This window comes from Miniopterus schreibersii, assembly GCF_964146895.1.
Source record: "Miniopterus schreibersii genome assembly, chromosome: 21".
In the NCBI taxonomy this organism is placed as follows: Eukaryota; Metazoa; Chordata; class Mammalia; order Chiroptera; family Miniopteridae; genus Miniopterus; species Miniopterus schreibersii.
The window spans coordinates 4,612,634-4,640,616 of NC_138123.1; the positions used below are offsets into that span (position 1 = coordinate 4,612,634).

The 27,983-nt window shown below is 50.4% G+C and overlaps 1 protein-coding gene across 2 annotated transcripts in view; it reads left to right on the top strand.

Moving 5' to 3' along the window:
- Positions 1 to 27,983, top strand: part of SPATA17 (spermatogenesis associated 17) — a 129,528-nt gene that overhangs the window by 60,767 nt on the left and 40,778 nt on the right. The window contains exons 11-12 of one of the 2 annotated variants that reach the window (XR_013997859.1): positions 10,980 to 11,036; positions 24,402 to 24,458. The gene's annotated coding sequence lies outside the window, so the exon portion shown is untranslated. Of the gene's footprint in view, positions 1 to 10,979; positions 12,067 to 24,401; positions 24,459 to 27,983 lie in introns of those variants that run through there. The other variant, XM_081123800.1, reaches the window with a different exon arrangement.

Below are 27,983 nucleotides of genomic sequence, written 5' to 3' on the forward strand. Positions count from 1 at the left end.
AAGAGACTTGGGGTTCAGCCCATGCCTGGATGACTCAACACTTGAGCTCCTTCGTGACCCCGCCCTGTCCTTAGACCTCGAGTGGGGGGCTAGGTGTGTTTATCGGCCACTGGCTGGCAACAATGTGCTAGGAGAAGTTATCAAGAGTTCCCCAGGCACCAAGAACTTTGCTTACACGATTCCTTTGCCTAAATCATTTTTAAAAAATAAAATAAAATTAGTTGACCATTCAGAAGTTGTCTGCAACTTTCCTTAAGATACTTTACGCGCATGCTGTTTTCAAAGTGAAGGATCCCGGCTTGACATTTCTATCCACCGCAGGGCAGGGCACGGGTCTGGCACAGGATGAGTGTATAGTAAGTGCTCACTTATTACCGAACGTGCCGTTTGAATTGCTGTTTTATGGGGTGCTGCTGCCGTAAGAACGCTGCTTTTAACGTACAAGGCCTAAGAGCTTGTTGGACAAATACGAAAAAAGAAGTCAAGACCGAGACAGAATTCATTACCCACGGCACAATAAAGGGGAAAGTCTCCCCTCCTCGGGTTCAGTCGCAAGGGCTACATTCACTGCCGTTCATCAAAAACTTTCATCTAATTCCTAAAGCTTATAAACGCCTCCAACGTGCGCTGTCTGATTTCAGTCTAATAGCAGCCCACGAGGAGGAAGGCAGTTACCAATATCCCCAGTTCCTAAGAGCAGAAATGACATAATTCAACATCAGATGTAGAAAGCCCACCTCCCTCCTGTAGCCCATCACCTCTGGAGGTGCCTTCGCCTTGGAGGATGCTGGGAAACTCCTGAGCTCCAGGCCGGCTGGGACCGCGGGGTCCGAAGGCATGAGGCGGACCCGGGCCCCCGAGTTCCTCCGGCAGGACCACCCCGAGAACACTGGGGCAGGTTGGAATGAGCTGGGGCCCTCTGTGCATTGGGAGAGCCTCAAAGACTGAGAACCTAAGATGCGTAATTGAGGGCAGATCAGATGGCAGCACAGCTCGATTTGTCCGCGGAGCCAAGAGAAATGATACAAATTAGACAAATAATCAATAGCCTTCAGATACCCAACTGGACGCTGCCGAGCCCAAATCTCCATCATATTTAATTCTGTCTCCGAAAAGGTTTCCTTTTGCATAAACACAAATGATACTTTTTACCATTGTTTTTAAAAAAATACAAAAAAAAATACAGGGTGTCTCCATCTCCAAAAAATGTATACATAGTTTAACAGCCGCTTCTATTACATTTGGAAAATGAAATGCATTTTAATAAGCACTGCCTTTATAAGGATTCAAAGTGTGCATACAATTTTGGGGACCCCCTGTATGTATAACAAGGTGTGGCATTTAGAGACCCAGTAACGACGTTGCCCCTTAACTGATTTTTCAGACTTAACGTTTTATGAAAAGCACAGCTGATGGTCGTTACTCGCGGATGCTGCGTCTGTGAATTCACCCCCTCACTGGAATTTCTCTGTAACCCCCAAGCCAGTCCCCACGGTGTCGTGTGAGCGCTTGAGGACCTGCGCAGGGCGGTGAGAAATCAGTCACCTGCGGTCGGACCAAGTGATGTTTGTCCCCGTGTTTCCGCTCTCGTCTGCGGTAAACAAGTGTTCTCTTCACGGTCGGCCGAGTGCTGCCTTTTTCATAGCTCCGTGCCTCTTGGTGGTGGTTCTGCCGTGTGCAGTGGATCCCCAGTGGAGAGCTGCAGTGCCCTGCGGTGTCCCCGAGCGCCAGAAGGCGGTGACGCGCCGCACAGGGAAAACACGCGTGAGAGGAGCTTCGTTCAGGCGCGAGGTTGAGGCCCTTCTCTTGTATCAGAGATGGAACTAAGGGGGGGATCCTGAACAGCAGGTTTTCAAAGCAAAGATTAGGCGAGAGGGTTGGTGATGGAGAGAAGCTCCCAGCAGAGGCAGTAAAAGGGGTGCGTGGGGTATATTTGGGGACCAGCAGAGCCCTCGGAATGACACCTGCCCCGTTGGAAGGAAAGCGGTTCCTGATGACGCCCTGCTGAGTTTCTCTGACTTAACTCGGGGAGGCAGCCAGAAGCCGGTGCTGGTCGTGGAGTGAGAAAGACACGAGTGCGAGTCCTGGCCCCTCGGTGCCCTAAAAGCATCTCTGGCTGTGGGACGCGGTGAGGGTTCACGGCGGGAGGGGGGAAACGCGGGTGAGCGTGTTCGCAAGATGCTCTACAAACGTGTCTGGTAGCTGCGTCTCTGCCTTCCGCAGGCCCTCTCTGGGGCCTGTGGGAGCCTTGGGGCCGATGGGGACAGGTGTCCTGCCACGGCACACGGTGTGGGCTTTTCTCCTCCTTGGGGGAGGAGGGACAAGGCTGCCGCAGGGAGAACTTTGCCGAGGGCCCGGGAGCCCGAGAACGTGCCCAGTCTGTGGGCAGCGTTTCACTTGCATCTACTCCAAGGGAAGTTTCTTTGCCTGCAGACCAGAGCCGGCCTGTCACCTTCGCTCAGGCATCCCGCGCTCACCACCCTGTCCGTCACGCATATGGTGCCCGGCGGGGGGCACCTCCACCCCACGGCCCTTCCTCGAGAACATCTGCTCCCCCTGCCAGCCTGATGCCTCCAACCTCAGCCTCACCTTTTCCCAGGTTTCTTGCTGAATCAACCAATTAGCTCCGATCGTCTCTGACTGCTTTGAACTATGTCGTGTTAAAACATGGGCGGATGGGGACCTGGTGAAGTCCAAAAGTCACTCAGAGGGAACCGAGCCTCCTGACACAGCCCCGAGGCCGAAATCTCTCTCCCCCACCTGACGCAGGTAGAGGTTTCAGCGCCCGCGTCGGGGATTTGACTTCTGGAAGAATCTCGCATTTCTTATGACATTTCCTCCAGGATCTTTCCACAACCGGAAAGCTGAACTGCGCGGTTTATTTATTTTTTTAAATTAATAACTGGCTCTGTGCTCAGCGATCAATGATAGATCACAGATCATCTGTCCTGTGACAGCTGCACCTCAGCTCAGTGTCCCCGTGACAGTCCCAATCCCTGGGCCCCAGCGAGTCAAACAGCCCCACTAAGTGTCCCCACCTGTGTCCGGCTGCAAACAGAACAGGACGCTCTCTGAGCCAAGGGCTTCCTCGCGCTTTCCCGAGGGAGGTTGCCATTGGGGGGCCCTGTACTTCTGCAGCCAGGTCGAGGGCGTGGGGAGAGGCTTCTGGTCATTCTTGGAAAACCCATCTAGTGACCTGGCATCTTGCCTGCGTTAGAGTTGTCGTCTTGCCTCGATTCCAAATACTTATTTCAGTTCCTCGGATTCTAATGAGGAAAGTGCAGAAGCTAAGTAGGAACTTAACGTTAAGGAGAGCCCATAAAAACGTGCTTTGCACAGCACGCGAAGCCCTTCCGTAGGCTCCACGGCGGCCCTTCCGAGGTTCTTCATTCTTTATGAGAGAAATATTTCCCCTAATCGACTACCCTTCACCACCACTGGTGCTTACTCTCCCACGTGAGACCCGTTCTGGTTCGTCCCACGTAGGATGTGTTCCTAGGGTGCCCGAGCAGGCCTACCAGCCAGGCCCTCACCCCAACTCCTGAAACGTCTGCCGACAAGCACAGAGAACACCTGCTTTTCAAAGATGACGTCTGCCTCAATCACTGGCAAGTTCCTTTGCTATCTCAGTTGACATCCTTCAGGGGACGAGGCAGGAACACCTCCCAGCCCAGCCTTTCCCTCCATCTAAGTGCTTCCTTCGGACCCAGGGAGTTATTTTAGGTTTGCGGGCTCGGTGTAATGAGTGCATATGGTCCAGCTGTGAAGATGTAGCTGCGGACCCCTAACTTATTATTAATTAGGCTCATTAAAATGCAAGTAAGAGAACGTCGCCTAGGTAAACAATACATTATGTCAAGGAGTCATTACTTGACGTGAGCTAGTCATCCCAGCTCCAGTCATTACGGAGATTTCGCGCAGGGTGGTGTTTTTTTTTAAGTCGCCGTGGGTGCCAGTTAACTACTTTGACTGACATCAAGGACAGACGGGCGGGCCGGGAAGGAGGCGGCGGCACCCACCCGGCAATTCTTTTCACTTCATTTCAAACCACGTCTGGGGGAGGTTAGAGGTTGACAGCCCAGTGACAGGCCCTCTTCAGCGGCCGGGGTGTCGCAGCAGGGGCACGTCAGGCGAATTTCCCCAGCCCCTCTGAATTCCTCACGTGTCCGCAATTCTTTCCCCGTCTCAGGAGCAGGGAGGGATTGGCAGCTTGGTGACAAACACCTGGCACAGAGAACCGTGCGTGATGCCTTGTTAGGATCCGGGGGGCTGGCGAGGGGAGAGGACACCGGAGCTCAAGTGGGAAGTCTGTCCTGAAATGTCACCAAGTCCGAGGGGACAGAGCGGGCTGGACCCGTCCAGAGGGGCATCGCGCACGGGCCCCATAGCCTATGTTTGGGGGCACTTTTCCCAGGACTGTCTTGGCTGGGGCCTCCCCAGTCCAATTCATGCAGGACCACAGGCTACACAAGGTTTCATGAACTGGCACCGGGCTCCCAAGCTCTAGCCCTTCTCTACCCGGGCCTCGGGCTCCGGCACTGTCGTCGGGATCCGTGAAGGTCTCAGGTGTTCATAGTCCCCAGGTATCATCCTTTCTCCAGGGTTCTTTGTTTGAGAGCAACAGAAGCAGCCATCCTGGGCCAGCTGACTGCTGGAGCCCCAGAAACGCGTCGCCGTCTTTAAAAGTCCACGCACGCGTCCGTATAAATCACCACCGGGATGCAGGCTCCGGTCTAAACGGATCAAAAGAGGCTATTGACAGATGCTGAAATGAGTGTCTACCCTGAACACCGGGTCAATTGATAAGTGTCTGACCTGGACTTGTGACTGACATGAAGAGCTGTCAGGAAGAAACCGTCTTTCCCGGTGATGACAGTGAGGGGAGAGAGGAACGGGAGACCAGGGAGGGACCTCACTCCCCCTCCCCAGTGGACACATCTGCGTCCCCCCAGGTGCGCCCCCGGCAACCGCGTGTTTGACGATTACATTCGGCACCTGCGCTCTGGGTAAAGGGGGTGGGGGGCCCAGGTAAATCTCAGATTCCACGAGCGAAACTTGGAAGAACTTCAAGTTCGTCCCAATCAAATAGAACACTGTCGCTGATATTGCTTTTAATCCCGATCTCAAAATGACTGAAAGATAAACATCAAATTTAAAGCAAAATTTCCCTGTGTGCTCCTATCGGAAAAGTCACAGCCTTGGACAAAAATGTACACAGGAGCCTGCCGGTGTGGCCCAGCGGTTTAGCATCGACCTAGGATCCAGGAGATCAAGGTTCGATTCCCAGTCAGGGCTCACGCCCGGGTTGCGGGCTCAATCCCCAGTGGGGGCGTGCGGGAGGCAGCCGATCAATGACTCTCTCATCATTGACGTTTCTCTCTCTCTCCCTCTCCCTTCCTCCCTCTGAAATCAATTAAAACAACACATATATTTTTTATAAATGTGCAGGGGAATATGAGAGAGGGCCATGGCACCTACCTCATTGGTGCTCTTCCTAACTTAGGGGTTGGGCATGCGACTTCTCCAAGGGGAACGTTATTACATGCATCGTATTGTAAGATTAAGCAAAAGTCAAGCCTTTGCTCAGAGGCCCCCTTTCCAATTAATCTGAAAGTTAATTTACTTTCACACTCCCAGTTTGTTCCTCTGCTTAATCCCCCCACCCACAGCCGTCCCCAACTTCTCACGTACTATAAAGCGGAACTGCGTCTTGTGCCGAACGATTCGTGTCCGTCTCTTCCCCTGCACATTGGAATGTAAGCTCCATTCGTGCAAATATATATATATATATATATATATATATATATATATATATACATATTTACTTATCTTGTTAATGGATACACTCCAGGTGCCCAATCAGATGCCGAGAACATAGAAGACACTCAAAATTATTTGTGGAATGAATGAATGAGGGAAAGAGACATAGTTGGGGGGGAGGCTGGAGAGGTGTCAGGGGCCAGATCATACAGAAGCTTTTAAATGCTGGGAAGGAATTTAAATTTCATTCCAAGTGAGGAGAGCGCCAGGATCTAGCCCGGGGTGAAGTAGTTCATTCTTTTCTCTGTGTATACAAGGAGTTTTACGTGGTCGTCCAGTTTTCTCTGCCTCTGAACAGGGTCAGAGGAAGAGCTCAGCGGACCTGTTGATAATATGAGTATCTTAGAAGATCCTCGCAGGTGAGCTTGCCTCGGCCTATAGCTCTGTCTCTCTACATGTATATCGGCGTCCGTATATATTACAGGATGGGGCGAGAGTAGGTTGGAAACTGTCCGTAGGGAAGACGATACAATAATTAATAGTAATACAAGCATAAAGTCTGTTTTACGTGCTCACAACTGGAAACCTGCGTTTGCCCCACCCTGCACGTGATCTCCAAGAGCTTGTGCATTCGCCTCAGGGGTAAGAACCAAGTAATTCGTTCTTGAATGAAAAAGAGATGACAAATGTGAGAACCCTTCACCGAACCGGTAACCAGACCCTCATGACAAAGGAAGGGAGTCTGCCTTGATCTGTAACCAGAAAGGTTTGAATAATAGTTTAGAGAAAAGAGCAGTTAACCTCTGCACCTGGCCAGTATTCAGCAGCCCTGCCTGGCTTCCTGGCCTCGGCACCCCAGCAAATATTATCATTTTCAGACAATTCTGCCTCTGGCCAAAGAAGCATCCAGAAGCTGAGAATGGCTTGGGCCTTGGCGGACTCCTTGCTCTGTTCACAGAAGGCTTGTGCCTTTACATCACCTTGTAAAGGCCTCGTGTAACTTTCCCCTGGGCTGAAAAGGTCCCTTTTCCTCTGGGCCAGAAGGAATTTGTTCTCGGTTTCCTTTCTGTTCCGGGGCCGCAGATTTGTTTTCCAAGTGCTTCCCTGACCTTCTCCTTCCCTCTCCATCACAGGCTGACACATCGAGCCTCCATGTGCGTCTTGCATCACCTCGGGAAACTCACGGCTAATTTCATTATTTGGGAGAGGGAGAATGCAAATGAAGCCAGACAGCTGGCGCTCTCCTCGGGCTGAGCGTGGCGGAGGGGCCGGGGCCCCCTCATCAGAGGCCCCCACACCCCGCGCGCAGACAGGCCCTGGCGGGGGCGCGCGGAGAGGCTGTCGGAGCAGCAGGAACAGATGGCTGGGAGGGGGAAAGGCGGAGAAGCCGGGAAAAGGCGGCCTGTCGGTTGCCTGGGCAGGGATGGAGGCCGCTGGACACGGATGGAGCACCCGCGACCCTTAAACACCGCCACTCACTTAGGGGCGCAGGGACCTGCGGATGCTGTGTCGCAGCGTTTTGCCAGCAGCAAGCAGATTCCTCCATACCGGCTTCGCGACTGGGCCCGCGTTTCCTTTGCGCTCTCTGTATACTCAGTGTCTGCTTTGTGCCAAAAAGGAGACGCTGATGCAGCCAGAGATAAAGAGGCAGGGAAGGGGACTGGGAGCCCATTTCTTCTCCCCTGAACGGATCTCTGTCTGCAAACCCAAAATGGGCAAGACGTCGAGCTTAATTTTTCTATAACCGAGCTTAATTCTGTGTTCTGGCCTCACCCTGCCAGGGGGATGGAAAGTTTCTTTCCTTCAGCACCCTCCCTTCCTCTAGAGCTCCTGGGCATATGGGAGGCATAGAAAGGCCCAGGGGAGGGGCATTAAAGCCCTCCTGTCATCTGTCTGCATTGTTCTCTGCTGAGAAGTCCATCATCCGTCCCTTCAGCCCTTGGTCGGTGGTCCAGGCAGGCTGCTGCCGGGGGGCCTTCAGTGGTCACCCTGTTTTCCTTACTCCCAGGCCCTCCCGGCACACACAGGTGTCAGTCTAGTGTGCCGGGGCTGGGCCAGGCTGGGGACTCTCCGTGGGCTCTCTCAGGCTCCACCGAGCCTTTTGACACCCAGGCTCATCCCGATCATCCTGTTCCCGTCTCTTTCCCCCGAGAGCGCAAGGCGGGGGGCAGGTTCCCCCAACACCCAAACACCGTTCACTGCCCTGCTAAGTCTCCTCAGAGAATATCAATCTCTTCTTGGCCAAACAAACAAACAAACAACCAGTTCTGGCTCACTCTGTAGCCTCCCAAGTTCAACCAGGACCCGGCAAGTGACTTAGTTCCCTCCATCCACTAAATATGCTTTGAGTGACTCTGGTCTTCGAGAAGCTGACCTGGCTGCCAGGGGTCCTCAGCGCCCTGTCTGTTGTGGGAGGAGTATAATCATCACCCCGTCTTTTAAGTCCTACTGGAGCATACGCAGAGCGCAAACGCTTGCTGATGTCACCAGTGCTTTTACCTCGGTTTCTCCAAAGCTATCCCCCATGAAAAAATCAAAGGCTTTTCATCTCTGTTCATCCTGATAGTGTCCAGGGAGGAAGAGACGCTGAGTCACGACGGGTGTCTTGGCTCAAAGTCACAGAGAGAAGCCAGAGCTTTCAAATCCAATTCTCTCCGTTTCTATACCTTTGGGCTTTTAAAGACTTTCCCCCGTCTACACATTTGTGCCCAACAGGCTGTGACGCACGCTGACCTGTGTTACTGCGTCATCACTGTGCACTTACTTCTTCCCAGTGGGGACAGCGGGGCTCGGGAAGGTTAGGTCCCTCGGCCCGGCCTGCGGGGGCCCCTCGGCCTCCCCGCTGCCTGGGCTCTGCCTGCAGCGCCCCGTTTCCGAGCTCTGCCGCCGCAGGGGGTTCTGTAGACGCCGCAATGGAATGTGTTAACCGCTTCCCCGAGCTTTTGGAAGTGAATGTCACCCCGCATCTTACCAAGGAGCTAACAACACGTTAGCGGGCTCTGATCTTCATTTAATTCGCTCTTCTGGCGCTGGAGTTGCCGCGACGCCTGCGAGGACGGCTGCGTTCAGTGAATCACCCCGCGACGGGGCAATTTGTTTCTCCATGTCTCCCTGCCGCCTCCCTGGGTGGTGCTCGAAGTTCAGTTATGGCTACACCTCCTCTCGCACGGCTCTCCCAGCGAGAATGTAGCGGTTGGTTTGAGAAGCAGTCAAACCCCAAATCCATGTGTCCGGACCACAGGTGCGAAAGTTAGCCCCCCTCTGGCCTGGCCACTCGGGAGTCCTCTGCGCACGTGGTCTGCCGCTGGGCCCATATGTGGAGCTGGAAGCACAGGCCTCATCTGAGACCGTCGCCGGTTGAATTGCAGCCCCCCCCCCATTTGTATGTTGAAGGCCTAACCCCTGGGACCTCAGATTGAGACCTTATTTGGGAAAAGGGTCATCACCTGGGCCTTCCAGGGTGTGCCCGGGTCTCCAAGCCTCCCAGGCCTTCGGGCTCCACCTCTGTGCTCACTTCCAGCCACCTCCTCACAGCTGTCGTCACAGCCGCACGAAATTCTGTGCAGTGCTCCGAACACGCTCGGTGTCCCACACCCGTGTCCTCCCCCGCAGGCTCTTCCTCACCCTGAGAATGTCCCCCTCTCTCCCTAATGTAAGAGGAGTTTCCTTCAGCGTCACTCAAGCATCATTCCCCCAGGAGGCCATTCCTGAGCCCCACTTTGCGGTGCCCTTCCCTGCACCCCAACAGCACCCTGCACACCTACCCTCACTGTGGATGTGGTTCTGCAATTACTCGGATCTTCTGTCTCATCTTAGATTTTTGTGTCCAGTGAGGACCACGCTAGATAGACACATAGACAGACGGATAGATAAATAGACATACAGATACATGTACACGTATTTGGCTGCCACACAAACAAAAAGCTTGCTTTGTCATGTGAGATTTAGGCTTTTTTTTGGTCTTTCAGTTAATGGAAGACAGTAAAAGACAATAGCTAAAAGCTTTAGAATCTTCACAAAAATACGGTGGTGACACAGCTGCTTTTCAGAGGTTCCCTTTCCTCATTTCCCAAGGAATCATCGCCTTGGTTTTAAAAACAGAAGGCTGCCTGCGAATGCTGGGTGCCCGACTCACGGAAGGGCCCTCTTCTCGGGGCTCCCCGCCCAGGAGGCTGGGTGGAGCTGAGTCAGCCGGCTCCGCGGCGCTCCCCAGGCCTCTGCCAGCCCCTGGCCGCCCGGAGGCCCGGCTCACGCTGCCCAGCAGCTCAGACTCGGTGCCAATCTCCGGGCTCCCCGCCGCGAGAGTCAGCGAGAGGACCAATTAGTGCAAGCTGCGATGCGGGGACGGGCCCTCCAAGGACCCAAACCCCTCCCTGCTCTTGGCAGAGGCCCCTGGCAGGGCCGTCAGATGTCAGCAGCTTTCCATCACCCCGCCCGCCCAGCCCGGAGGCTTCCCCGCACCCGGCCCCGACTCAGCCGCCTTCAGCAAGCACCCGCTGGACCCCCCACCGCCCGCGTGCCCCTCAGTCTTCCAGCCCCTTCTTGGATGGAAGGCCAATTGGATGTGGGTCCATTCGGCTCTTTTAAGCCAAAGCAGAGCTGCAGAAATGAAGGGGAGTCCTTGAAGAAAATGATGTTGTGTCACTGGATCGTCATCAGTTGTGACGAATGGACCGTCCTGTGGGGGGTGTTGACATGGCTGTGCCTGTGTGGGGGCCGGGGGCATATGGGGAAATCTCTGTGCCTTCCCCTTAATATTGCTGGACTTAAAACTGCCCCCAAAGTAAAGTCTTTACAAGAGAGAAACAAGTGAGAGGGGTTATAGCTCAGGGTAGTTCACCACTGGCCTGAAGACCTCGGCTGCTGACCAGACACCCCGCCTCCCCTGGCGGCGGCCGTGACACCATGAAAACCCGGGGAGCAGGAGGAGGGAAGACCAAGGACTCCCCCCCCCTTTTTTTTTGCCCGAATTTAGAGCCGAAACGACCTCTAAATGAGCAAATTTGACTGATTTAACCTGGATTTATCAGATCAGTTTCCTGCCAAGAAAAAGAAATAGGAGAGTCGAGGTACCCATCGGACTTCGTTACAGGAAAAAAACAAAAACAGACCTTGTCACATACCAGCTTTGGGGACCCAACTTGTCACCCTTCATTGTCTTTCTGATGCGATGACCCTTCAAAACCTCAATCTTCTCAATTCTCTGTTTCTCTCCCCAGGCTGCTGAGCCCTGCTGAAGGGAAGCGCACGGAATGAGGGGGGTCGGAGCGCTGGGGGTAAGAAAGGTGGGCTCTAGGTCCACCGTCATTTGATGGGCAGGGTCAGACGGGTGCAGGGAGGCAGGGGCCACAAAATAAGAGCTAATCGCTGTATGGAAAGTTACAGTTTTCAAAAAAAAGGCATTTTCTATGCATTATCATGCTCAGTAATCTAGGAGGGACAGACGGACATGCTTTTCGCCATGGACCAAAGACATGCAGCTCTCATGAACAAGCCTAGACTGGACCCTGGTTTTCGGACTCGAAATTGCAGGTTCCTTCCACTGTCCCACACTCAGGAGCCTTCCTTGGTGCAGAGCCTGCCTTTGGTTGATGCGAGTTTCCTTCTGTCCACTCGGGGAAAGATTGCCTTCCAACCCTCTGATCCCGTTACCATTACTCCCATTTCACAAATGAGCTAAACTGAGGCTCACTCATCTGTCCGCGGTCGCGGGCCTGTCAAGACATCCAGCCTGGTCTGAAAGCCGTTTTTCTGCCTCAGGATTCAATGGCCTACTCACTCCGTCCTGCTGACGTTAAGCTGGAATAGCCCGTTATGAATGTTATCTTTTTAGAGAAGCAAAACAGTGCCTTATTCATGGGGGGAAACGGATGGCCGGTCGAACTCTTCTGCTTAGAGTCTTAGGGATGTCACATATACACCGCAGTGCAAATCAGAATCATATTGGATGAGATTCCCATTTCCTTTCAGTGAGCTTCACTAAAATTACATATTTTAATCTGGGGGGGGGGGGGAAGAGAGAGAAATACAAATGTAATTTCTGTGAAAGCGCCTAGAGTAAGAGACGCATTATGCTCCACGTAGGAAATGTCTCGAGTCAAATGCTTATTATTTTTAACCAAACCAGATTCTCAACGCGAGCTCGGAAGCCAGCAGCAGGCACGTTTGTCCCTTGTTTTTGGTGATTTTTTTATCGCTCCGCCGCGCTCCTTCTCTCCTCTCCTGGTCATTTTCTGCTGCACTTGCAGTTTCATATCTCATCCCTGGCTCCCCTGTCTGCAAACTCTGTTTAGTGCAAAGCTCTGCAGAAAAGAAAAAAAGAAAAAAAAAAAAATCACAACCACCTCTCATTTGACCATGAACTCTCGATGATCTAGCCAGCGTTACTGTCAAGCTTCCCGCGGTCTTTTTGAAAAGCAGGACTTGTCCCCGCTGCCCTCTGGCCGGCTTCCGTGGGACCGAAACGCCGGCGAGAGCCGTCAAGCCACCTGACGGCCTGTCACCGGCGAGGCCCTATTAATTTACACACATTTTCCACTGTTTGGCGTCTACCATGATAACTCTCTTCTCTTCCAAGCGGCTCCTGTTTGCATTTAACACTTGGGTTAATTTTCATCAGAGTTTAAATTTAGCTATCAGTTATTTCACCGGAGCTGTCAGCCAACATATGGAGAGAGGGAGGGGGGGGGGAAAAATCCTCCTGAATTTATAATAAAGTGGGATCTGTTGAACGCGAAACGCAAACCAAGTGCAATCTAGGGAGGCCCCAGTGGGGAGAGCGGGGGTCAGGGCCCGACTGCAGGCTGGGCTGGCTGCTCTGAGCCGCACCTGGGCACCTGGGAGCTTCTTGATCTATCAAAAAATGATGGAAAGACACAGTTCAATTTGTCCCCTTTTTACAAAGGATAATTAACCTGTCAGTCTCGCTACTTTAACAACTTCATTAAATTGGAGGCGAAATGGGTGCTGAGAAGTCCTGTCTTTTCCCCAAAAGGAACACAGGGCGCTTGGATAAGTGGAGGGAGGGAGAGGAAAAGGCCTCCGCGCGCCCCGGTAACACCGTCTGGTTCCTGAGAAATGGAACATGCTCCTTCCAATTATGTAATAATCCCGTCTTCACGATGACCTGCTAAAAGTAATTTTCTTAACTCGGAAGGCCGAGGAAATAATGTCACAGCCCCGCTAGGCCAGAGAATCACACCGTTTAAAAACCGAGGTGATGGGGTTTTCAAAGGCTATTGGGCCAAACTGTTTGAGACCTGCAGTGATGGTTACTAGAGGTGGACAGCATTTCACAAGCAATAAAAAGAAAGGGAAACAGAGCTCCCTGGGCCCTCGACCCCTCCCTCGGCTGCCCCCCCCCCACACACACACACACACTGGTTTCCAGCATTTGTACCTGGGCAGTCATTTCTACAAGGATTCTAAACTTTAAAATACGTTCGTTCAAGAGAAAAACAGCACACACCATTTTATTGTTCGAAATCTCGGGTAATCTTAGCTTTTTGTTTCTTGAAGCTAATGTGTCGACTATTTTAAGTAATCAAAATCGTTGTTTAATTAAGATTATAGCCATCTTCTCTTTAGAAATGCCACTCCATGGGTAAGCACAAAAGCACAGTGAAAAATTAATTATAAAATATTTCTCAAGTTTCATTAAAATCAAAATTATGTTACGCCCAGTGGGAAAGAAAATGGTTTTCTGAGGTTGGTAATTCAGTCCTATAATATCACATGATTGTTATAAAATAATAATTTATGACAAAACAATAAAAAATTTCAACTAGCTCTAGTAAAGATAATATTTAATATGCTTCTCTTATCAGTAGTCAGGAATTCTGGATGCGATCATATAATTTTTCAAGAGAGAATTTTTGTTTTTGTTTTAAAAAACATTTTTGAATGATTATTGATTAAAAACACAAACCAATTTATCTATTTATATCTTCCCAGTTTCTTTTTTGTTAATATTTCTCCATGCGATTATTAAAAAGTGAACATTTATAAAGCTAATATGAGCCCTTTGAAGTTTATTCTAAATTTATGAACCTTACGAACCATATTTTTGTTTTTTAATTATTTAAAATATTTCACTTCAGATAATTTGTAATTCTACTGGTCATCATACCTCTTTTAGTTCCATAGGTGCCATATAGATGAAAACCTTTCCATTTTATTACAAGTGACTTTTAGAAAAGAGAGTAAATTATCCACTAAAATATTTACATGCTCTATTTGATGACATCGGAATTCACCTATTTTCCTATTTTTTGTTTTATTTGAAACAAGACTTGATCCAACTCCTGGAGTCATTAAGCCACCAAGGCGGCTATTTAATTAATGTTTAAGGACATTGTTAATCTTTTTAATACTTTTAATAATGAAAATTGTCTAAATTCATAGAAACAATCATTAAAGAAAGAGAGGAGACGCTTCAGAAGATCAGCAGCATCCAGAGATTTCAGAGCGTGTTGGGTTTTATCACATCTTTCCCTCCACTAACTAAGGGTTGTGTTTCGCGCGCAAAGAAGACAATCCGTGGTGGTTACAGTTTTTGGAGGGAGACCTGGTCTGCAAAGTGACTTCCCTGTCCCTGAACTCCCCCGGCTTGGCTACATCTAGACAATAATGAAGGTGATGCATTTAGCGTTGTTCCACCCTAGGCCTCTGTCTGCCTGCATTTGCAGAGAAGAGCTAAAAGCTGTGTCAGCCCTTCCCCCCAGGACTGTAAACACGGGAACCCTGATTCCGAGTGGCAAATGCTCTTGCCACCGGTGCTTTTCCACGTCGTGTGTAATCCCAAAAACCGTGGTGGCGGGCACGTCGCACCACGAGCAATGACATCTCTGTGTAGCAATGACATCCGCCTGGTCACATACAGCACTTGGCATGTGTGCTTGCTGGTTGCGTCTTTTAGAGCAAAGACCCCAGGGCCCTTGAGACGAGCGGGCTCCTGGGCCGTGTCACCCTCTCCGGCTGGCCTGCACTGGGGGCCCTTCGGACTGAGAGTCACCGACTCCGATTCCGTCTGAACTGATGCTGGGAGACCGGGGACGTTAAGAAGGAAATCGGTACCCGTCAGGGCTCATTGGACGCCCACCGCGTCTAAATGAAACGGAGCAGGGACGAGGGGGGTTCGTGAGGGTCAGTCCTGCCTCAGGGTCCAGAGGTGGGTTCATTTGTGCCTCTGGAGGAAGTCATGGAGTGACCCGAGCTTTAGTTGTACAAACGAACTATCCAAATGAGGCTTCGCTTTGAGTAAAGAAAGTGTTGTTTTAGCTCAGCCCCGAATATCCTTCTGGTTTCTTATTCTAAGACAAAAAAACACGGCTGATTTTAGGGAGTAGAGACAGTCAAAAGCTCAAGTGAGCAGCTAGTGCCACTAAGTAAACATAGAAAGAGGCACAATTTCCTGTTGTAATAAAATATTTAAATTGCCTCAGATTTAATCACTGTAATTTAGTAATTTTGCAAATGTAGGTCAGCCATTTGTTGGCAGTGATGTTTTCTATTGAAAGGGCTTTTGTAATTTTTTTCACTAATAACCTTCAAATTTGCAGTCCGTTTATTCCAAAGAAGTACAAAGTTATCAATTTTATAGAGTAAAAATTTATGTTTATCTATAATTACTATTTTTCATCAATGGTAATGCCGTAATTTGCACAGGAAGCGAGTCGTAGCTTTGGAAATACAGATATGTATTGTTATTTGAGACGTCAGCTTGAGGAAACCTTACTTTTGCAAAGCTAAAGCTGGGCTGTTTAGAAACTATGATTAGTTCATGCATGCTCACAGTTTGGGCCAAAAGATAGATTTTTCAGGGCACTAAGTTCAACCAGCGGTTTCTCTTTGCTTCCTCTTGTGACAGATCACTGCAATTCTTTATGGCAACATCTAGCCTACCTTTTTGGTAAGAATTCTAAGTCCTCATGTCCTAGGACTCATTCTGTACATTCCTCATTTCTATGAATGTTTTGTAACTCACTGCCAGCCAACCTAGTGAGTGCCGTGGGACATTACTGAATGTTTTAGATAAATAAATAAATACTGCTGTTCTTGCCAATGTGACTCCTTGCACGGGCCTCGGCCTTTGCCTAGGGAAATAGAGACACACATGTAGTGATGTGTATATTGCAGACCAGCAGTAAGATAGGACCTGTCTTACGGGTTCAGTTGTGTCCGTACTTAGTTCCACATTTTTAAAAAAAGCAATCCAAGTTCCTTAGAGTGAACCCAGGCCTCTTTGTCTCTCCTTTTGTTCTCTAAAGAAGTCAAGCGCTTGCCCAAGTCCATCCGATGTTCCCCACTCCCCGGTCCTCTTTTCCCTGGTTCGAAGGCCCTGGGTCCTGGAACATTCCTGACAATTGTTTCTTACAGCATCAGGTAGAACTGGCTCCTTTCCCCAGTTAGACCATAAACCACTTGAGGGCTTGGAACCCATCCTTTCCCTCCATCCAGAAAGCTAACAGCACCGAGCATGCTGGAGTCTTCAGTGACTGCCTAAGAGAGAAAGCAGGGTGAAAATAAAGTCTAAAGCTTTCAAAAAACACAGAAAACACGCCTGGAGTATTTCTGCCTTCACGGAGAAAGTAGGAGTGATGGTAAAGTCAATGTCAGGGGATATTCTTGACAGGATCATCAAGATGACATTGATGGCTGTATCAGGAATGTGTGTTCCCTCCGGTCCCTAACGCAGGCCACTCCCTGGGACGTGTGACTTGTAATAAATCATTCGCCTCTGACACGCTGTTTAGCAAAGGAGTTTCGGCTTAGAGACTAGAAAGATTCCGGAGGTTGGAAATGGGGTCTCTACTGTAAACCCTGTCCAGTTCTGGGCACCTAGTAGGTATTTAATAAAATGCCTGTTAAAAACGAATGGACTAATATGAGGCAAGAGCCACCACCAGTGACAACTGCGTAGAGTAAGTGCCATTCATTTCAATGAGCCAGAGAGCCTCATTTTTTCCTAATATGTTTTGCTTTTTTAAAAAGAAGGTAATAAATTGCCTGCAAACAGCTCCCTGAAATATAGCTCAGAAAGCTTCAGTGGTTTTCTTTAATATCCTAATCTAAATCCACGCATTTCTCTCTGAAAGTCAAATTAAAACACAACCATTTGGGCACAAAACACAGAGCTCTCTCCTCTCTGTGCTCCTTTGTGGCTACAGAGAGGAATAAAAGTAGATATTTATGCCGTTCTCTGGAAGGGCAGCCTCTTCAGTGCTCCCTTGCTGACAAATCAGTGACAAAGCGACATCCCTCTAATTATTCAGTATCTGAAAGATGCCCTGGCCGGGTACTTGGCTGGTTCGAGCATCGTCCTGGTTCGCCAAGGTCTCAGGTTGGTCCCCGGTCGGGGCACATACAAGAGTCAAATGCATCAATAAGTGGAGCAGCAGAGCCCTGTCTCTCTAACTTCAGGGAGTTTACCAATTCTTTAACTCAAGACAGTCTTTCCCCCGCTTCCCTGGCACTCGCAAGAATACTTCTTAATACTTACATAGACCAGCATCTCCTTTCTGGAAAAAAGAAACATAAATAAAAGACAGCGGCCCCTCCTCAGCACAGGGGGGCCAAGGCGGCGCACCTGTCGTGGAGGCTGCACCTTCCCACGTCCCGAGCCTTTCGGTGAAGGTGAGGGGGGCTCGTCGAAAACATCGCCGAGAGCAGATGGACCCCCGAAACCATCTGCCGTGGAGCAGCTAACTGTTCAATGATGCATCACGGAATTATTTAGCTCTCAAAGAGCCCGAAAGTAGTTAGGAAGGATGGCATCTGCACCGAGAGCGAACAACCTATTTATATATGATCTATGGCTGCGGGAGCTGCGAGGGGACCCCCCTTCCTAAAGCAGCAGCAGATACCACATCGCGACGGAGAAGAATTGTAACTCGCGTCTTAAAGTTAGCATCTGTCTTCCTCCTTCGGGTTGGCAAACTTTTGGCGGAACCCCAATTTTTTTTCATTCCTCAATAAAAGTGCAGCTGACTAAGATTACTTAATACCACCTAAACCAAAAGGAAATAAATTGTATTTTCATTTCTCCGAGTTATATCCCCTGGATATTTTAATATCCACGTAAATAGCATCTTTTTCAAAGTGAAGTTTTTCTGTTATAATCACGATAGGTGCCCCTTTTTAAAAAAAAACAAACTAGACAAATAAAAATAGGAGGGAAAAAAAAAAGAAAGGAAGTTCCTCATAAACACAGCCACTGTTAGTATTTTTGGTGTATTTGCTTCAGGTCTTTTTCTGTAGTTTGTTCAAAAATAAACAACTAAGTTTAGTCCTGTAATCCCCACGAAAGCGTATGCGCTCCCCTAGAAAGCTGTTTTCATGATGTACAACTTGGCGTTCCCTTTGCCGAGTAGCTTCCCATTTATGCACCTATCAGTCGGAATTTTGTGTATTTCTGGGAGGCCGCGGATAATGGGACAGAACAGCCCGTTCACCCAGCGACGTGCTGAAGCACAGTGCGTCCTGCTAAGAGAAAGAACTCAGACCGAACGGGCTACATGCCGTACAGTTGCATTTATATGATATTTTGGAAAAAGCAAAACTTAACTGTGGAGACCAGATTAGCGGTTGCCAGGGGTTAGAGATCGGGAAGGGGTCTGACCAGAAGGAGATGCCATGAGCTGTCTGGGGGAAGGCGAAGGGATTATTCTGTATCCTGATTGAGGTGAGAGTTACATGACTACGCACTTGTCAGATGCACAGAACTGCACCCTAAAAGGCTAAATTTCACTTCCTTGTACGTTAAGAAATTTTAGAAATATGTTTGAGAGAGTATAGACCTTAGACATGAACGGGTCACAGCTCTACCCTTGCTCAAGGAGACGTATGTACTCGTTCAATGATTGTTTATCGAAAACTATATTCCAGGCACGGGGAGGTCCTGGGAATGGAGCTGTGACTGGACAGAACTCGTGCTTTCGGGGAGCTTTCATTCTAAGTTCTATTAGAGCATCGTAGGTGCTGCGGAGAAGAGTGAGGCAGAGGAGGGGAGGGGAGGGGAGGGGAGGGGAGGGGGGGAGGGGAGGGGAGGGGGGGAGGGGAGGGGAGGGGGGGAGGGGAGGGGGGGAGGGGAGGGGGGAGGGGAGGGGAGGGGAGGGGGGAGGGGAGGGGAGGGGAGGGGAGGGGAGGGGAGGAGAGGGGAGGAGAGGGGAGGAGAGGAGAGGAGAGGAGAGGAGAGGAGAGGAGAGGAGAGGAGAGGAGAGGAGAGGAGAGGAGAGGAGAGGAGAGGAGGAGGGCTTCTCTCAGACGGTCCCATCTGAGCAGAGCCTTGAAGGAGATGATGTTCCTCCCCTGCACCATCACCAAACACAATGCATTTCTTGGATACTGCAGAGAAATTCAGTCTCCGACTGAATTTTGACTGTATTATTTCAACTAACACGTTCAATTAAAGTGTTTTAAGATAACAAAACATTCTTCCATGTACAAACATCTCAGAAATCTTAAGGACTCGCCCTTTTCATTTTCTTAGAAATAAAGAACTTATGAAACTCAGCTCTTTCATCGAAGCCCCAAGTCTGCTTCAAAACTGTAAAGAAACCGTAAAGCATCCGAGGAGTTAAAAATGCTGTGCAACTAGCCCTGTCACTGGCCTCAGAACTGAGCCTAGAAAACAGCTCTCGCAGGGAAAGCCTCCCCCCCCCCCCCCCGTTTGCGCGGTGGGTCCCTGTTTTACGTTACGTTTTTGTTCTGCTTTGTCTCATTTCAAAATTCAAAGCTCCTGAAATATAGCTGATAAATCTCGAGATGATAAATCCATGCGCGATGCCTCAAACAGGTTCCCCAAAACCTACAGAGGTGGGATGAGCTCCCCCACCTCCCTGACCGGGGCTGCACCTGCCTCTACTTCACCTGTCGATCAATCCATCACTAATCAGTCAAGGAGAGAGGCCTGACCCGCAGCTTAATGACAGGCACCTGCCTTTCAGGAACTGGGTTCCTAAGTCCCAGTCTGCCTGGGACTGGGCTCCCTGTGCCCTCCCCGGGTACCTTCCGAACCGATTTCAGAATGATAGCGTGTCCCTTGGCCTTGTAAAAGGTGGGCAGATAGGCCGCCTGCGTGTCCAGCAGCCGAGGGGCAGTGCTGACGTTTAAATAGGGGCTGAGGGGCTCCTCCCCACCCGGGGTGACCAGGGCTCCCAGCCTTGACCTGAAGGGAACACCTTCCCTGGAAGTGACAGGTACTTTAGCCTCTCACTAAGCTCTGGGGCTCTCTGGTGGCGAACGGTGCCCCGTGGTGCTTCCCTGATACAGGCACCTGTCCACCGAGAGCCAGGCCGGAGCTGAGAGTTTCCTCTTAAAGACCTTGGATTGGACACAAAGGTCTTCGTGGTGCCAGTCACCTCGCCTTCCCTTCCCTTCCCTGAATCCCGTGACTTCAGGGATCCAAGAGAAACCTAAACCAACGGAGAAACGTTTGCCTGTATAAGCGAGTCTTTGGGCAGCACTCCAGTTTCTCTCTCTCTTTCATTTTTCTGAAACAGTCAAAAACCCTTTTATGTCGGAGCAATAAGCTTGCGAATTGTGAATTACCCACGTTTGCCCTCCCCCCCACTGGGTCTTCAGTTAATTCGGCAGACCGTGTACCTAAGTGCGTTCGATTAATTAAGTCAGAGTTTTTTCCAGCAAGGGCGTCGACCAGTTCAAAAGCAGCTTTCGTACTCAAAAAGGCCAAATTATGTCTCACACTGTTCCTGGTGCGTGTTGCTCGAGACAGGTGAATCGACGTGTCGTATCCGGAAAAATAGGGCTGGGGCAATGTCAGTGACACTGCGGAAATCCTGGGGACTCTAACGAGAGGCTGGATAAACAGGCGTTTATGAGATGATTTAACTCTCACATCGTGGGTGGTGGGGTAGGGTTCTTCATGTTTACAACTGTCTCAAATGGTCCCCAGCCAACCTGGTTTTGGCCAGGACCCACCCTGGACTCCATGGAACCACCTCAGTGCAACGGACGTGATTCAGGGAACCTGGTGCCCTTGGGAGGGTCCCCTGAAACGTTATTTTTTTTGCTCACTGTTCACGGTGCTGGTAGCAAAACAGAAAAGCGAGCTCTTGCGCTCAGGAGCAGATCTCTTTCTGAAACGTGACGCAAGGCTGCGTATTTGCGAGGGGCGCTTCCCGTGACCTGTCCAGCCCAGCAGAGGACTAACCGTTAGTCCCGTTTCTCCCCTGAGACTGAAAGGAAGCCCCCCCCGCTCTCTGGCCCCCACCCCTCTCTGTAGCGGTGGCTCCAGGGCAACCCGGGAAGGGAAGTATGGTCACCTTATGACTCAAGGGCAGGCAGGTCCACATCCATTAAAGATGGGATGTAAATGGGGGGACGCCTCCGGAGATGGACCCCTCCCACAGCTCCCACAGCTCCCGGGGTCCCCAGAGGGGGCGCAGACAGAGAATCTCATTAGGCATCTAATGCAATAAAGACGTGCAGATCCTAAGGGAGGGGCGGGGGCGCAAATGGAATTAGCGCCATTACTTCATTCCGCACCTCACAGCGCTTCTGCCGGTGGACAATTGCATTAGATCGGAGAGGCGATCAAAAGGCAAAAAGCCCCTGGATGCGCGTTGTCTGAAGGCAGAGAGCCGAGGAGGAGGCGGGAGGAAATTGCGTTGACCCCGGACGTCGGCCCGGGGCACCTGCCGGCGCTCGCGCTGGCCCCTGCTGGGCCGGTCCCACTCCCGGGTCAGTGGCCTGTCCTACCTCGGCCTTGGCCATGGCCGATGGAACAGGGAGGCCCAGCGTGAGAAGACACAGAACCAAGCTTCTGTCTGCAGCGTGGCTATCGAGTCATTTGAGCTTTGTTTCGCTTTTATGCTTTATTTTATTTTTTTAAAAATATGTTTGTGTTGATTTCAGAGAGAGGAAGGGAGAGAGAGAGAAACATCAATGAGAGAGAGTCATTGATCGGCTGCCTCCTGCACGCCCCCACTGGGGATCGAGCCCGCAACCCGGGCCTGTGCCCCGACCAAAAATCGAACCTTGACCTCCTGGTTCACAGGTCGAGGCTCAACCGCTGAGCCACACCAGCTGCTTTTACACTCTTTAAATTTCAGAAGGCCCTTGGGATCCAGTAAATACACAGCAGTGCTGCTGAAATGCCTCTAGACTTCTTGCCAGTAAGTGAAATCCAGAGGGAGGAAGGTTCAGGAAGGGAAACGTAAATATACTTGGTCAAAAATCGGGTGGCGTGAGTCTGTTCGACTGTCCTCTGATTCTCTGTTCGTGTGCAGGTGGAAAGATCACGTCTACAGTATCTGAGCCAGTATCTGCCTTTCATCAGACCCCAGAGTGTCCCCTAGGGCCCGGCTGAATGAAAGGCACCCCTTTCCCAGGGCCTCCCTCTGCCTTCTTCGCCCACCCCACCCCCGCCCCAGCCCATCTGCGTCCCTCCGTCCCTGCATTTTCTTGGCTGCCTCTTAACTTCTGAACTGAACTTGAGATCGAGTTTAAAGGGGAGATGAACTGACAAGAAGATTTGCTTGTCTCAAAGCTCGGCTGTGCCGGCCTTTAATTAAAAATAGTATTGATTTTTCTCGGCTTTAATGATAGGCACTGCTCTGCCCTCCTGATGGTCCTCGCTGACAGTTTAAGTATGAAACAAAGGGCATTTATTCAGCACTTAATGCGAAATTATGACTGATTAAAAAGTGATTTATCATAGGGACTACATCTGATCGGCTTTGGTGTGTGTGTGTGTGTGTGTGTGTATATATTTTTTAATGTGCACGTTCACCACCGTTTGGAAGGTACAGTTCTCTCCTTCACCAGCCCATCTCCTTCCCTGGTCTCCCAAAATAAAACACAAAATTTCCAGCGCATTCAGGACCAAAACACATGGGAGGGAGGAGATTTCTGGTAGTGGGACCCATCGCGTATTCCAGATGTCAACTGGGTAGGTGTCAAGTTGCCTTCAGAGAGCCAGAGAGGACTTTTCTGGGACTATATTCCGCAGACCCCAGCCCTGTCCTTTCCCTGTCTGACATGGTGTTTGGCATCGTAGAAGTGGGCCCAGTATCCTAGATGGGAAACCAGCCCTAGGGGGACGAGGCAGACACGAGGGCTGGGGGAGGGAGTTAAAGCCACGCAGCACAGTCAAGCCTCGAGGAGCGTGGAGGGTGTGTGGCCTCCTGCGTGAGCCACAGGGTCCAGCTACTGGGAGGGGTAACAGACTCAAGGAAGGAGACTGGTTATTGCGTTTAGTCACCCTGGGGGTTCTTTAGGGCTCTCCAGGGCGAGCCATCGGGTAGAGAAGTTTAGGGGCGGCCTGGAACCCCACAGGCACGAGCCGTTTGGAGTCCCAGGACTCAGGAAAGGCCTAAGCCCTCTTTGAAAGGTCTCTCCTGATTAGGACAGGCCCACCCAAGGATAATCTCCCTTTTTTGATCAATTTAAACTCAATTTATTAAGGACTTTAATTACATCTGAAAAATTCTTTCACGGGAGCACCTAGATTCGTGTTTGATGGAATGAAATGGGACAGAGGTTGGCCTGCTCAGCTGGAAACTTCAAAAGGCATCGCCTGGACTTTATGCCAAGGTCAGCGGGAAGCCTGTGAGATTTACGCAGAGAAGCGACGTGCTCTCTCCGCAGCCCCTGAGACGAGCAGGCGGGAGGCGAGGTGGAAGTGGAATAAGGCCGGAGAGTGGAAAGGTCACGCAGGAAGTGACCGCGGTAGCCGAACGTAGAGCTTGCGAGGACCAGAGGGGATATGGGGGAGCGAGGGTGGGAATTCGGGGGAATCTGAGAGCCACTGGGGCAGCACCTGGTGAGCGATGAGTTCGAGGGAGATGGCCGGGTCAGAATGACCTCCGGGGTTCCGACGTGCAGTAGGGACTGTTTTCCACTCGCTGGGACCTGTAGGGCCAGAGAGGAAATCGTGCCATTTACTAAGACAGAGATAGGAGGCATGAACTTAGAAGGGAAACAATTATAAATTGTGTTTAACATGGTGCCTCTGCGGAGCCAGGGAGATACGTCCCGTGGGCTTGCGAGGAGGCAATTAAGTGGTGAAGCGCGCTTTGGCCCAGGCTTCGGAAGGGAGGCCTGGGCCGGAGATACACGTGCAGGAGCTGTGGCCTCAGGAAAACGGGTTAGTGGGTCCGGAGGGAAGACTAAAGGGAGAGAGGAGGGGTCCGAGGACAGGCCCCCAAGCATACCCGCGATTTCGCAGTCAGGTGGAAACGGATCCGACAAGCGACAGTGAGAAGAATGATCTGGACACAGACGTGAGGACCCAGATGTGTCGTTTTAAGAGCTGAGATGGCCCCAAATAACACAGAAAGGTCTATGAGAGCTAATGAAAGACCCACACGCATAGGTCTGGAGGAGGGGGGTGATTAAAGGCCTGCCACGTGACTAAACTTCAGGCTCCAGCAGGCTGAGAGCACTCCCTCGCCCCAGCTCCAACTCTATCACCCCGGTTAAATTTCTTCATTTCTCTGAGCCTCAGTCTCTCCATCCATTCAATGGGGCTGCCTCATACGAACTGAGGTAAAGGTTAAATAATATATTTCCCATGGAACATGAACAACTAAATTGTTTGGTGGTTTTTTTTCCGTGTTTACTACACACCACGAACATTCTGAGTGCCTTACACGTATCATCTCATTTAATTCCCACAGCAACCCTTCGAAGTGGTCACTGCTGCTCCATGTCTCAAAACGACACGAAGCACAGAGGTAAGTCCAACTCCATTCATTCGTTCAGTCGTTCGTTCGTTCGTTAGTTCGACAAATATTTATTACGTATTTACTGCGCGCTTTTTGAAATGCTAGAGATCCACCAGTGACAAAACAGGCAAAATTTTGTCTCCAAAGATGTATTTACGTTCTGGGGGAGGGGGGTGGAGGACGGTGTCAGAAGGTGAGAAGCGATGTGGAAAGATGCCAGGCTTAGGGTTAAGGGCTGCATGCCATCATATTAAGCTGGGTGAGCAACGCAGGCTTCCTAAGAAGCCTATCTTTGGACAAAAACTTGATAGAAGGAGCCAGAGGAGGCCGGGAGGAGAGCAGTAAAGACAAGGTTGGCCAGCTGAGGCCAAGTCTTGGGAGCCGTTGAAAGACTTTGGCTTTTTGCTGAGTGAAATGGGGGCCACTGGAGGGTTTTCACAGAGGATACCTTTTGATTCACGTAATAAAGTGATAACTCCACTGGTTTAATAAAAGATTGTAGGGTGCAGGGCAGCTGGCCGTTGGAAGGGTCATTGGGAGGCAAGAGGTGAGGCCTTGCTGAGACCAAGGAAGTAGAGTAGGAGTCGGTACGTCGTGAAACAGAGCTGATAGGAGCTCTGTAGGGGTCTATGAAAATCATAGAATCAGAGGGCTCGAGGGTGCACGGCCAGAAGGAAAGAATCTCCCTTCATTGGGGCAGACAAGCCCGCCCCCGGGAGAGGGTAGGAAAATTAGTTCTGGGCGTGACGAGTTCACCGTGAGCCCTGCGATGCGGCCTGTCATAACCGTTTCTCCTGGGTTATTCTGAAGAGGCATTTCTGCAATATTTATTCATTCAAAAAGTAATACCTGACCACTACTTACCTCCGTTGACAGCTTGGTGACCATTTCTACAAGGTAAGCCAGAATGCTATGCTTTGGTCAATTTTATTTTATTTTTTTCAAGCGCGCTTTCATAAAAAATGCTATTCTTTTACTCGAAAGCATGTGTTTAATAGAGGCTTCTGGATGGTTCTTTGATGGAAGGTGGTTGGTTAGGGCAGCTCTCAGCCTGAACAAAACCGAGGTGGTTGAACTTCGCCGGGCTCTGATAATGGGCACTTGGAAAGTGGAGGGTTCCCAGTGTTTCCAGCCGTCTCTCCCCAACCCCTCCATCTCCCCCTCTTCCATTTCTCAGCATCAGGCCTCCTTGAACTCGGCGTCGGCACATCGGCCCTGGGTCAAGCTCTTCCCTTGTCCTCGAGCTTTGCTGGGGAGTGACCGACGCTCGGTCGGTCCTGGCAGGATGCAGGGGAGCAGAGGGGTGGCTGCCTGTCCTGGAGGGAGAGGACCGCAGGCCCTTCATTCCTTGGCAGGCTCCCCACCAGTGCTTAGCTCGCCGGAGGAATTCACACAATCTAAACATCCGTTTTTCTTGCCTTTGAGTAAAGAGAGGATATCCTTCTGATTAGGAAGCCGTCATCCTCGCCTGTTTGACACAGTGCGGTCACCAGGACTGTCTCACTCTAGCGCTTGTTGTGTAAGGTGTGCGTTTACTGCAATTTTTAAAACCAACACAGGAGAAAGGTTCCTCTTTGGCGCAGTCAATTGAGCAATTGTGGTATGTGCTTTCCATGCACTGTCTGTGTGATCCTCATGGCAATCCTAGCGACTGGAAACTATTAGCGTCCTCATTTTATAAGAGGAGGGCACTGTGGCTCCGCGAGGTCAAGTACTTGCCCGTGATGATGGCAGAATCAGGAATACAACCCAGGAGAGACCCTAACGCCTGTGCCCTTGACCACGATAAATGCTTAGGAAGTGCCTTTTTAAAAAATTACTTACATACGTCTAACTCCATAATTTAACCAGAAGTTGTAAATCTTTGTCCATTCTGGGAGAACATCACCCAGGCTTCCTGGGAAACAGTCCCTCTGTATCTACGATTTTTTATCTCTACTTCTCTAGGCTTCCTGGGGGCCCCTATAGCCTCGGGGAGGGGGGTAGGCCTTGGAAAGAGCCTTAGGGAGAGGGGCAAATGCTCTCCCTTCTCCACAAGCCTCCCCTCCCCTTTGCTTTGATTGCCCCAAACCCACCAATGAAGGCCATCTCGTAATATCTGCCCCGGACTTTCTTTGCCATCTTTACTTTCTGTCCAGAGAAGGCCTCTTGGCAATCCCACCCTAGAAATCCGAGGCCAATTTCTCACCGGTTATCCAGGGAAGTCAGAAACCATCCAGATTTCTATTGGATCCCACTCAGCTTGAAGGTGGAGAGAGACGGCCCGGTAGGCAACACAGAGATTTCCCCCTGCACCCTAGTGGGGTGAGAACAGGAGGTGGCCAGAGACGCGCGCCGGTGACAGAGGGAAATGTGGGGAGCGCATCTCACTCCGAGGAATTTACCTGCAGAAGCTCCCAGCTGAAGAGAAAGTTGCGGGGCTGAGGGCAGGAGGAAAGCACCCCCTTTCAGAGTCTGCTAATGACCTGCGGGGAAACCACACAGCAGTCATTTCGCAGATCCGATGGCAGGTCACGGCAACAGATGTTCCCAACATATGTGGAGAATTAATTACCCACTAGTAAACAAAATCTGCGATGCGGAGAGTCATTTTGTCTAAATTTCTTACAATTTTGCCGTTATTAGGGGCTTAATTTTTCTTGATCATCCAGGTAACTTGGACTAAAGCACTCCTTAATGGGATCCGAGGAGCATTCCAAAGACAAATAAGGGCCTGGCTGGCTGCGGAGGGGAGAAGTGAGTCAGCGGAGGGACTGATGGAAAGGCTGCAGCCATACTGAGCGATCAGCAAACTATTTGATTAAAACATTGGATGCCGGTCACATTTTTAAAAATATTCTAACGGCTGCCTCCCAGTTAACGGCGCCCACCCTTAATTTAACTGCGTGCTGTGGGACAGCTGGAGTTTCCAAAGGAAATGAGAGCATCCCCGCAGAACTGGGCTTCCAGGGGGGTCGGCTGTGGAGGGGCTGCTTTCAAGATTCCGAGCGTGTTTCTGTCCCCCGGTCATGGAAGCACCTTCTAATATTCGTTTAAGAAAATAGATTTTCCTAAAGAGGGGGGACTCGAGAGCCTTTTGATTTTCATAAGGCTGTTATTTCCTTGGCCATTTTCATCAATCACCGAACCTGTCAAAAATGCGGTGATTCTCTGAGTAAGTAAATCTGAACTGTTATTGGGGGAAAAAAAGGTTCCTTATCCATTCACATGTTTGTGACTCCTGTAAATCTTAAATTCATGATTTTCCGTTCTATCTTTTATTCAACTAAGTAAATTTTTTAAAAAATCCATCGGTTCCATCCAGCGCTGTCTGTGATTAAACACGCACGGCCCTTCTCATTCCTCACGCACATTTCTCATTCATTCTTTAAACAAACATTTGTTGAGCCAGGAGCTGGAGGAACAAAGAATAATAATACAGGACCCATGACGTCAGCGGCTTATGCAGAAAACAAACGTGTGAACAGGCAGTTACTTCACTACAGCTAGCCTTGGACCAGTAAACGGTGAACTGCGTAGCACCAACCCCATCAC